Raw genomic sequence first — 10812 nt, forward strand, 5'->3', positions numbered from 1 at the left:
AAGGGGATGGAGTTACCTGAGGTGATCGTCCTCCTTGGCAGCAACAGAGGGAGAGAAAAAGCTGCCTGTCAACTTTTGAAACTGCATTACTGGGAAGAAGACACCCCCTATCCCCACCCCGGGATAAAGTGAATGGTGGAAGCTTTTCTTCAACTTTTAAAAAATGTATGTATGTATTTATTTATTTATTTAAAGAGTGTGAGCAGGGGAGAGGCAGAGGAAAAGAGTGAGAATCTTAAGCAGGCTCCATGCTCAGCATAGAGCCCAACTTGGGCTCCATCCCATGGCTCTGGGATCATGACCTGAGCAGAAATGAAGAGTCAGATGCATAACCTTAACTGACTGAGCTACCCAGGTGCCCCTTATGTGTTGAAAAGGACACTCAAAACATTAAAGATCAAACGGACAGTGTCGACAAGGTGCCCTAATGTAAAGTCAAGTGAGAAGGGAATATTCCTGCTGTTATTCCAGGCACACATATGTGCTGGCATTGCTGAACCTCTAAACAGTATTTCTTAGTGGCTTTTGAAATACCAATGATATCAACTAGAGTATCTCTTTAAAAGTGTAAATTCTGAAAAAAAATAAATAAATAAAAAATAAAAGTGTAAATTCTGTATTTTTAAACCAGCTCTCCTGCTCAGAGAAGGAGGAGAAACATTGCTACCTACCCTGCTTTTTCTTTCTTGTATTATTGTTTTTCACTATGTTAATTGGAAAAAAAATTTAGCATCTCCCATTCCATCAAATCCCTTTAACTAGCTAATGTCCATGCTAGGAAAAGACCCAAAACCAGCTACTGGATTTCCTTCCTGCTGGCGGTAGTTGGGGTGGGACAGTTACAGGCACCCTCTCTGGTCTCTGTTTTTATTTGTTTTCTTTCATCCCTCAGCTGCAAAGCATTGCTGGTCCCCTATCTTACAGATCTTCACAAATTTCATGCCGCAAGGAGTTTGGCTCAGGTTAGGTAGTCGCTGACTGCTTTTTCATCTCAAAAATGACCACTGGAATTCTCACTGTTGGTAAGAGTGAAAAATGATACAACCACTTCAGAAAAACCATCTGGCAGTGTCTGCTAAAGTTAAACATATAAGTGACCTATCTCCCAGCAATTCTACTCCTAGACACATCCCAAGAAAAGGGAATGTTTTGTCCACAAAAAGGCATGTATACCAATGTTCGTAGCAGCTTTATATATAATAGCCCCCAAACGAAAACAACTCAAATGTCCATTAACAGGACAATGGATAAACATTATGGCATATTTATATCATGAACTACTACACAGCAATATCATAAGAACAAACTACAGATACATATAACAATACACATAGCTCCCCAAAACATTACCCTATGCAAAAGAAGCCATACACAAACCAATAAATGCTGTATAATCCCATTCATGTAAAGTTCAAGAATAGACAAAACTAATCTAGGGTAATATAAATAAGAACAGGGCTACTTCTGAGTGAGGGAAGGGGGCTATTGACCTGGAAGGGTTATGAGAGAATTTCTCTGGGAAGAGGGAAACATTCTAAATATTGATTTTGCCTGTGGTTTCACAGATTTTTATATATGTAAATCACTCAGCTATTTTTTTTAAGACTTGTGCATTCTACTTTATTTAATTCCAGAAAGATAGATGGTTTCCATGGCTCTCAAGGAGCAGATCCACACATCTGCACTTTCCACTTCCCTACCCATTCTTGTCTACACTTCCTGCACTCCACAGGCCTCTGCAATTTTTTGTGTTCTTACTTACTGGAAGCTTCCTGAAGTAGTCAGTCCCTGCTTAGTCTCCTTTCTAGAGTTGCCTGTCATTGCTATTGTCGTGAATGGTGCCAAGGCTGATGGTCCTGTGTGTTTACTGGCATCACCCGCCCCCCACCCCCCAAGAGTAGGTTACCAGCTAGAACAGCACAGAGTTGGCCTTTATAGCCTAAAGTAGCTGTTGCTGATCTTTTTTTTCAATAGTTCTTTTAAATCTTCTAATTTTTATTTCTTCACCAATTTGTATCTTTTTCACAAATTGCCTATAGCTTTTCAGGGTGAATGAAAAAAAAAAAATACCAAAGCTTTGGTTGGTGAATTTAATCAGGACCACTGTGATTTGGGACACAAGCCCAGATAGGTTTGCCAAACAGAGTGATTGTGGTGCCAGAGGAACTTGGTGATCCACTAGCAGTGGAGGATTTACAATACCAAAGGCTGGGACTCCGGAAGGCCAAGATTAAAGCCGGTTAAATAAACCTGAGTGTTACAGTCAGAGAATAAACACAAAAAATAGAGCATAGGCCCAGTGTAAAAGGCCTCACATTTCTAGCTCCTTGCATCTGAATTTTTTGCTCAGAACTTCACAAACTATAAAATCCAGGTTTTTCAGGGCAAAAGTGCCAACCCATTTGGACAGAATCCAACTTTTGTTCCAAAGTGGAAAAATGATTGTCTGCCCACAGTTGAATCACAGTAACCTAACCCAGAGAGAGAAAAAAATATGTTAAGCCTAAAGTATGCCCTCTTTAAAGTACTGAACATTCTGAGTCACCCACAGAAAGGAAAATAGCAGTGAATTAGAGGAGAGATTAAGGAACCATCTTGATTTGGAAGAAGACCTGTCCTTGAGGGCAGGCAGCTTTCTTTGCCGATTCCCGTTACTGGAAGGAAGATAGAGAGGGCAAACGGTCACTTTTTGAGTGAAGGCAACTTGCTAAGGAGCCATGATCCTCTAGGCTGCTGGTTCTCCACCCTGGCTGCACACTGGAATTATGTGTGGATTTTTGAAAAGCTCCGAGGCCTGGATCCTACCCCAGAGATTCTGGAGTGTGACCTGAGCATCTGGATGTTTCAAATCTCCCACCTGGCTTTAATATGCTGCCGAAGTTGAAAACCAATGATATATAGACATATACAAACCAATGAGATATAATTTACCTATAAAATTCACCACTTTAAAGGCATACAATTCAGTGGATCTTCGTATATAAAGAGTTGAGCAACCAGCACCACTATATAATTTCAGAACATTCCCATTACCTCAAAAAGAGCCTCAGTATCTATTCAGTGCCTATTCCCCCTTCCTTCAGTGTTTCTCCTGGAAAATATGAATTTTCTGTTTTTATGGATTTACTTATACTAGATGTTTCATCTAAATGGAATCATATAATATGTAGCTTTTTTGTTAGGCTTTTTTCACTCATCATAATGTTTTCAAAGTTCATCCATGTTGTAGCACATACTGGGACTTCACCCCTTTTTATGGCTGAATAATTTTCCATTGTACGGGTAAAATACATTTTGTTTTTGCATTCATCAGGTGAAGGACAGTTGCATTACTTCTACTTTTTGGCTATTATGAATAATATGGCTATGGGCATTCACATACAAGTATTTTTGCAAGTGTATAGCTTCATTTTTCTTGGGTATATACCCAGGAGTAGCTTTGCTGTGCCATGTGGTAGTTCTATATTTAACTTTTTTGAGGAACCACCGCAGTGGCTACACCATTTTACACTAGCAGGATTCCAATTTTTCCAGAGCCTTGACAAAACTTGCTATTTTCCATTTTTTGTAAATATAATATGAATGGAGTGGTATTCATTGCGGTTTTGATTTGCCTTTTCCCAATGATTAATGCTGTCAAGCATCTCTTAATGGACTTATTGGCCAGGTGTACACCTTCTTTACAAATGTCTATTTAAAAAAAGAAATGACTATTTAAATCCTTTGCATATTTTTATATGAGGTTATTTGTCTTTCTATTGTTGAGTTGTAAGAACTCTACATATTCTGGATTCTACACCCTATCATATGTATGGTTTGTAATTTTTTTCTCCCATTCTGTGAGTTGTCTTTTCACTTTCTTTAAAAAAAATTTTTTTTAGGGGCACCTGGGTGGCTCAGTTGGTTGCGTGTCTGACTTCGGCTTAGGTCACGATCTCGCGGTCCGTGGGTTCGAGCCCCGCGTCGGGCTCTGGGCTGACGGCTCGGAGCCTGGAGCCTGTTTCCGATTCTGTGAAAATTTTTTTTTTCAACGTTTATTTATTTTTGGGACAGAGAAAGACAGAGCATGAACGGGGGAGGGGCAGAGAGAGAGGGACACACAGAATCGGAAACAGGCTCCAGGCTCCGAGCCGGCAGCCCAGAGCCCGACGCGGGGCTCGAACCCACGGACCGCGAGATCGTGACCTAAGCCGAAGTCAGACACGCAACCAACTGAGCCACCCAGGTGCCCCGTGTTTTCACTTTCTTAATGCATAAAAGTCTTCAGTTTTGATAAGTCAAATTCACCCACCTTTTCTTTCATTGCTTGTGTATTTTGTGTCATATCTAGGTCACATGAATTTTGATAACACGTAAAATGGTCACTTCTTTTTCTTTAGCTGTTTTAGGCAGCATCTAAGATGGCTCCAATGATCCCTGTCACCGGATGTTCATGCTGTTGTGGAAACCCCTTCCCTTGACTGTGGACAGGACCCTATCACAAAAGTGATGGGATGTCACTTTGAAGATTAGGTTACAAAAAGACTATGACTGTCTTGCTCTCTTTTGCTCACTCTCTTACTCACTCTGAGGGAGGCTGATGCTATGTTGTGAGCCACCCTCTGGAGAGGCCCACCTACCAAAGGACTGAGGGAAGTCTCTGGCCAACAGCTAAATCACCAGGAGCTAAATAACCCACCTAAGCTGTACCCCGATTCCAGACTCCCAGAAGCTGAGATGACAAATACTTATTTTAAGCCACTGAGTTTTGGGGTAATTTGTTACATAGCAATAGAAACCCCAAACAATGACTTTTTGCAAAGGCAAAATGAGGGAAATTACTAAGCTAAAGACCTAGCAGCAAAGCACTCTTGCCTGTAAAGTTAAAGTGAATGGAATTCAGCTGATCAGCCAAATAGTATTCACTGAGCCATCACTACACAAGTGGTGTTATTTACTAATGGGATTTCCAACCAAAAAGATATATAACATATATTTAATATAATGTATGATATGCATGATAGAATGATATAATAAACTACACGTAACTAATTTTAGTTCAGTAAACACCTGTATCTCTGAAACACTCATTCAGAACATCTGAACCATTTTCTCTCTTCCCTTCTTCCCCTTATTCACAGCTGTTTTCACTATTTCAAACTGTGAAGTTACTGAATACAAGTAATTATATCTACATAAGCAAGACCAGGTTAGAGAAATAACTTAGTTATCTAAATAATATACACAATAAATAACGTTGACTATATCACTCGCTCCCATGGCAGTCTTGATTTCAAATCTTTCTCATGGTCTGAATGTGTCCTGTTTGGGGTTCAGAAAACAGGGCTACCACATATATACTGTGAGGTCAAACAGTAACTATTTGGAATCTCTTACAGGTTTATATACTTCACTTCTATTTCAACTAAGTCATTTCATTTGCACCAACAATTGGGAGCTGTGAGGGTTACTGAGTGAAAACTTTACCAAGAATTTGAGATGCTGTAATTAATAAATAAATCATAGACCATCTTCAAAGCCCAGAAAGTTCCAAAACAGGAGCAGCAACTTAAGAGGTTCTGTGTATGGATTTAGCTGAGTCTAAATAAGGATAATAAGGAACTTGCCTTACACTGTCTGAGGGAAAAGCCAAAGCAGGGTCACTTCTAACACAAATCCCAGACAGATGGGTTGTTTTCCTTCGAGGAGCTGAGCTGCTGGCTGAAGAGAAGAGAAAACCTTTGGCATTCCTGTCCTTGACAACTGTTGTTCCTTTCATCTTCTCTCATAAGGAATCTGCTATGTTGTCCAGTCCTGATGCAAAATACTTATTCCAAAAAAGCACATGAGTGTCTGGTCTGGCAATAAGAAGGGGCCTTTCCTTTCACTTTCTGCTCCTTTGTACCATGCACTCTTTAATGCTTGGTGGAGGTGTGGGGGGCGGGGGGAGCGGAGAGCAATTAGAAACGGAGAGACAGGAATTTGAACCTTGAGTCAATTAAAATTAATCTGTCTTTTCAGAGCCTGAACGTTATTTGGGGATGTTAAAAAGCTTGGTAAGGTAGAACCCGGTTCCATAAATGTGGACTAAATGCAGTTTTGTTTCAGCACAGTAAGCAGTGACTGAGTGGCTGTGAGGTGGCAGACACAAGGCTGGAAACTGGGGTGCAGGAATGAATGATCCTGGACCTGCTCTCCCTTGGTAGATTGCCCAGCATCCAGCCCCAGCATTACAGCTGAACTCCCAAGGGCCATGTACTCAAACCTCATACAGTACAATTGCAACCCCCCCCCCCCAAGTCTGCATGCACCTTCAGAACCGAACTCAGCTTCAGGATCAGACAGAAGCTCAGATAGGGTTTCAATAAGGTCTTTGCCTTCCTTGATTTTAAGAGGTGCAAAGTGTACAAGCTCACCCCATTGTGAGATGTCCCGGCAAGATCTTCTTGGCTGCTCTGCAGCTCATTTGGGATCAGGGATCAGCCCAGAGCTACTTAAATGGGAATTGGAGAGGGGAAGGTGATCATTCCAAGTACCCAGTTCTCCATTTTCAGCACACAACAGAAGGCTGGCTACCAAAATATCTTGTTGTGATCCAACTGTGGCAGTATGGACCCCTCTTTAGAGAGAAAATGCTAGAGGAATAGAAAAGTTTAGAATGAACGGGTTAATGGCCTTGACAAGATTTAGGGCTGCAGGGGGTGATAGAGAACACCTTCAGTCCCTGCTGGTGGAAGCAGGAGAGAACTGGTAGAAGAGTGGACAGCCGAAGCGAAGAGCTTATTCTCCCTTCTTCATCAGCATGGCACCTTCCAGTGGTGAGCCAGCCACCAGGGGCCCTGGGACTCCAGCCCAGCCAGCTGTAACACTGGGGAAGATACCCCTACTGGATTGAGTGGAGAATGAAAAAAGCTCTCATTGAACAACTCCCATAAAAGAAAGTTGATATGGGGCACCTGGGTGGCTCAGTCAGTTGAGCATCTGACTTCAGCTTAGGTCATGATCTCACGGCTCATGGATTCAAGCCCCACATCTGTCTCTGTGCTGTCAGCACAGAGCCTGCTTCAGATCCTCTGTCCCCCTCTCTCTGTCCCTCTCCTGCTTGTTCTCTCTCTCTCTCTCTCTCTCTCTCTCTCAATAAATAAATAAACTTAAAAAAAAACACAACAAAAGAAAGTTGATAGGCTCATACAATTCCGTTTCCACAGAAATAGGGCCTATGTATCCTGGACAAAATTATGAACTTTTGTACTGGTTTCTGAGGCCCTTTCATACTTTTTTTTTTAACTTTATTTTTAGAGAGGAAAAAGAGCATGCAAGCGGGGGAGGGGCAGAGAAAGAAGGAGAGAGAGAATCCCAATCAGTCTCCACACCATCAGCATAAAGGCCGATGTGGGGCTTGATCTCACAAATAACAGGATCATGACGTGAGCCAAACCAAGAGTCGGATGCTTAACCAGCTAAGCCACACAGACACCTCTTATACTTCATTTCTAATTCTAATTTCCCTTGGGAGATTATGATCTTTTCCTTTTCCAATTTTCAATTTTTTCCATCAAAACTTAACTGTCTTGTATCTCATTCCTTCAGGGTTTGCACTCTGCTGAGTAACTACCAAGGTAATCTAAGACATCACCAAATAGCACATTTACATTTTAAGATAGACTTTGTTGCCTCAGCCTAAAGGGTTTTTGGATGTGAAAATTTTGAATAAGCACTGTGGCATTTTGGTGTAGCAGCCTCAATGCATTAAGGTTTCTGCCTCTTCTCCACCCCCACCCCCAGCACAGTAGTAGTAATATGATGATTTCTATTCCCGCCCTATTTAATGATTTGGACCAAAACTGTTCCACTTGATGAAAAACAGTTTTAAAATTCCATCCATTCTGATGAACTATGTTCAGATATACCCAATATCTCCAAAGGTGAACCAAAAATGTAATAGTTGGCATCGACTGAGAAGGGAAGTCTTACAATTTAGCAGCAGGGATGTGACCATCATGACCCTACAGGATTGCTCAAGAGCTTTCCTCAAAACTGGTGAAGGTTTAAGGAAGAACAGTAAGAGATTGTCAGAGGACACACCTTCTCACTCCACAGGTATTGTGGAGGACACAAGAGAACATACTATCAGATAGCTTAAAATATACTAGGGGAAGTAAGGCAAATAAAATATATGGCCACATAACATTTTGAAAATGTGGATTTCTTCCTTTTCCTCTGTAGGGCCCCTTTCTCTTCCTTCCATCCCAGGAGGCTCTGATCTCATTGCCTTGGGGAACGGATGTAGCAAGGAAGAAAAGAGATACAGTTTGAAAGTAATTTTGCTCCTTGTTCTGAAATCTTAAGCCCTTAGGAAATCCTCAGGGTGTGGCATTGTGGGGGAGATTAAAGAAAGAGAGCCTGTGTCATCCTCAGACTAGAAAGGTTTGTTTATAGATGGGAGTAAGGGGGCAAAAATGAGAGGTCACGGATTCCAGGAGCAGAAAGGATCTGTGCCTGTCTTTGCAAAACAGTCACTTACTAAGGAAAGAAAATCCCAGAGAAAATGGCTGTGTCTAGGCAGGCAGGATCACAGGCAGTCCTGGCAGAGACTCCCATATCCCATTCACAGCAGAAAAGCAGCAGAAAGCTGGAGGACCTGTAGGGAACATATGGAAAAGGGATAACATGTCTTGGCAGTAACTGTGTGGACCAAGCCCAGAGGACCTTCCCTGCCCCACCCCACCCTCAAGCCCCACCATGCAACATCTTGGCACTGGGAGGCTCCTGGAACCCCAGAAAGGTGTGAGGCTGTTTTTCCACCAGCTCTGTGGAACAAAGCTCAAGGTTAGAAAGTAAGCTGAGTTACAGAGAAGAAAAGCATGTTTTACATAGACTGAGTTTATATCCACGATTCAAGGCAGAAAAGGTGGTGAGTGTCATGAGGGAGAAGTCTGTGAGTGGCCCCAGGGCCAGAGGAGATTGGGGTCAGGTTGTGGAGAGCAAGTTTGAATTCTCCTAGATTACCAAACTTCCACCACAGAGAGGGAGTTAAGAAGCTTGTTCTTTGCCTGAGCAAAAACTGTGTGTTCTGACGAAGTTAAACGAGTGATTGCTGATCAACGAGATACTAACGATAAAGCACTTTGTTAAACACCTTCATGTATGTTTATTGATGTGGTGAATCCTTTAATGAGAATCACTAAGATACAGCCTTTATTTACGGAATCAACTGAGGGAGATTTGGAATTTCTCCTATAAGGCTGAGATTTACTTCTCTGAGTAGATTGATTGAATGTTCATGATTGTTAACCTAATGAGAAAGCTTATTTTGGCAATGGGTGTGAGACATTCTATTGCTCTCGTTTTGTTCTCTTATTCCCTTGCAAAATAAACAATGCCCCTTTATGCAAAGTAAATGAAGAATCAAAAGCATGTTTTAGCCTGATTTGTGTTGGATGATTCATTTCCCCCAGGAATGTATCTACCATGTAGGAATCTCCTCTTCCACCAATTTACTTTTTCTCATTAATTAATAGACTTTAATTTTTTGGAGTTTTAGGTTTTCAGAACATTTGAGTGGCAAGTAGAGAGTTCCCAAATACAGGGATACCTCCTTTTATTGAGCTTCACTTTCTTGAGCTTTGCAGATACTGTATTTTTCACTAGTTGAAGGTTTGTGGCAACCGTAGGTAGAGCAAGTCTACTGGCACCATTTTTCCAACAATATTTTCTCACTTTGTGTCTCTGTGTCACATTTTGGTAATTTTTACAATATTTCAAACTTTTTCATTATTATTATGTTTGTTATGGGTGATCTATGATCAGTGATCTCTGATGTCACTATTATAATTGTTTGGGCCACCAGAAACCCTCATAAGATAGTGAACTTAACCAATAAATGTTGGTGCGTTCTGACTGTTCCACCCACCATCCATTCCCCAGTTTCTCTCCCTCTCCTCAGATGTCCTTATTCCCTGAGATATAACAACAATGAAATTAGGTAGACTAATAGCCTACAATGGCCTCTGAGTGTTCGAGAGAGGAAGAGTCACACATCCCTCACTTTAAATCAAAAGCTAGGAATGATTAAGCTTAGTGAGCAAGGCATGTTGAAAGCCAATAGGCTGAAAGCTAGGTCTCTTGCTAGGTCAAGATGTGAATGCAAAAGAAAAGTTCTTCAAGGAAATTAAAAGTGCTACTCCAGTGAATACACAACTGATAAGCAAAATAGCCTTATTGCAAATATGGAGAAGGTGGATAGAAGATCAAAACAGCCACAGCATTCCCTTAAATCAAAGCCTAATCCAGAGCAAGGCCCTAACTCTCTTCAATTCTGTCAAGGCTAAAAGAGTCAAAAAGCCACAGAAGAAAAGTTTGAAGCTAGCAGAGGTTGGTTCACGAGGTTTAAGAAAGAAAACTGTCTCTGTAAAATAAAGTGCAAGGTGAAACCACAAGTGCTAATGTAGAAGCTGCAGCTAGTTAGTCAAAAAATCTAGCTAAGAGAGTTAATGAAGGTAGCTAGAATAAACAACAAGTTGTTAATGTAGATGAACAGCCTTATATTGGAAGAAGATGCCATCTAGGACTTTGATAGCCAAAGAGGAGAAGTCAATGCCTGGCTTCAAAGCTTCAAAGGACAAGCCTTCATTGGCCTGTCAAAAGTTTGGCCTTTAAGAATTATGTTAAATCTACTCCACTTATGATCTATTAATGGAACAGCAAAGCCTGGATGACAGCACACCTGTTTCCAACATGGCTTAATGAATACTTTAAGCCCCCTCTTGAGACCTAATGATCAGAAAAAGAGATTTCTTTGAAACTATTACTGTTCACTGACAATGCACCCAA

This window comes from Felis catus, chromosome B1 (genome assembly GCF_018350175.1).
Source record: "Felis catus isolate Fca126 chromosome B1, F.catus_Fca126_mat1.0, whole genome shotgun sequence".
In the NCBI taxonomy this organism is placed as follows: Eukaryota; Metazoa; Chordata; class Mammalia; order Carnivora; family Felidae; genus Felis; species Felis catus.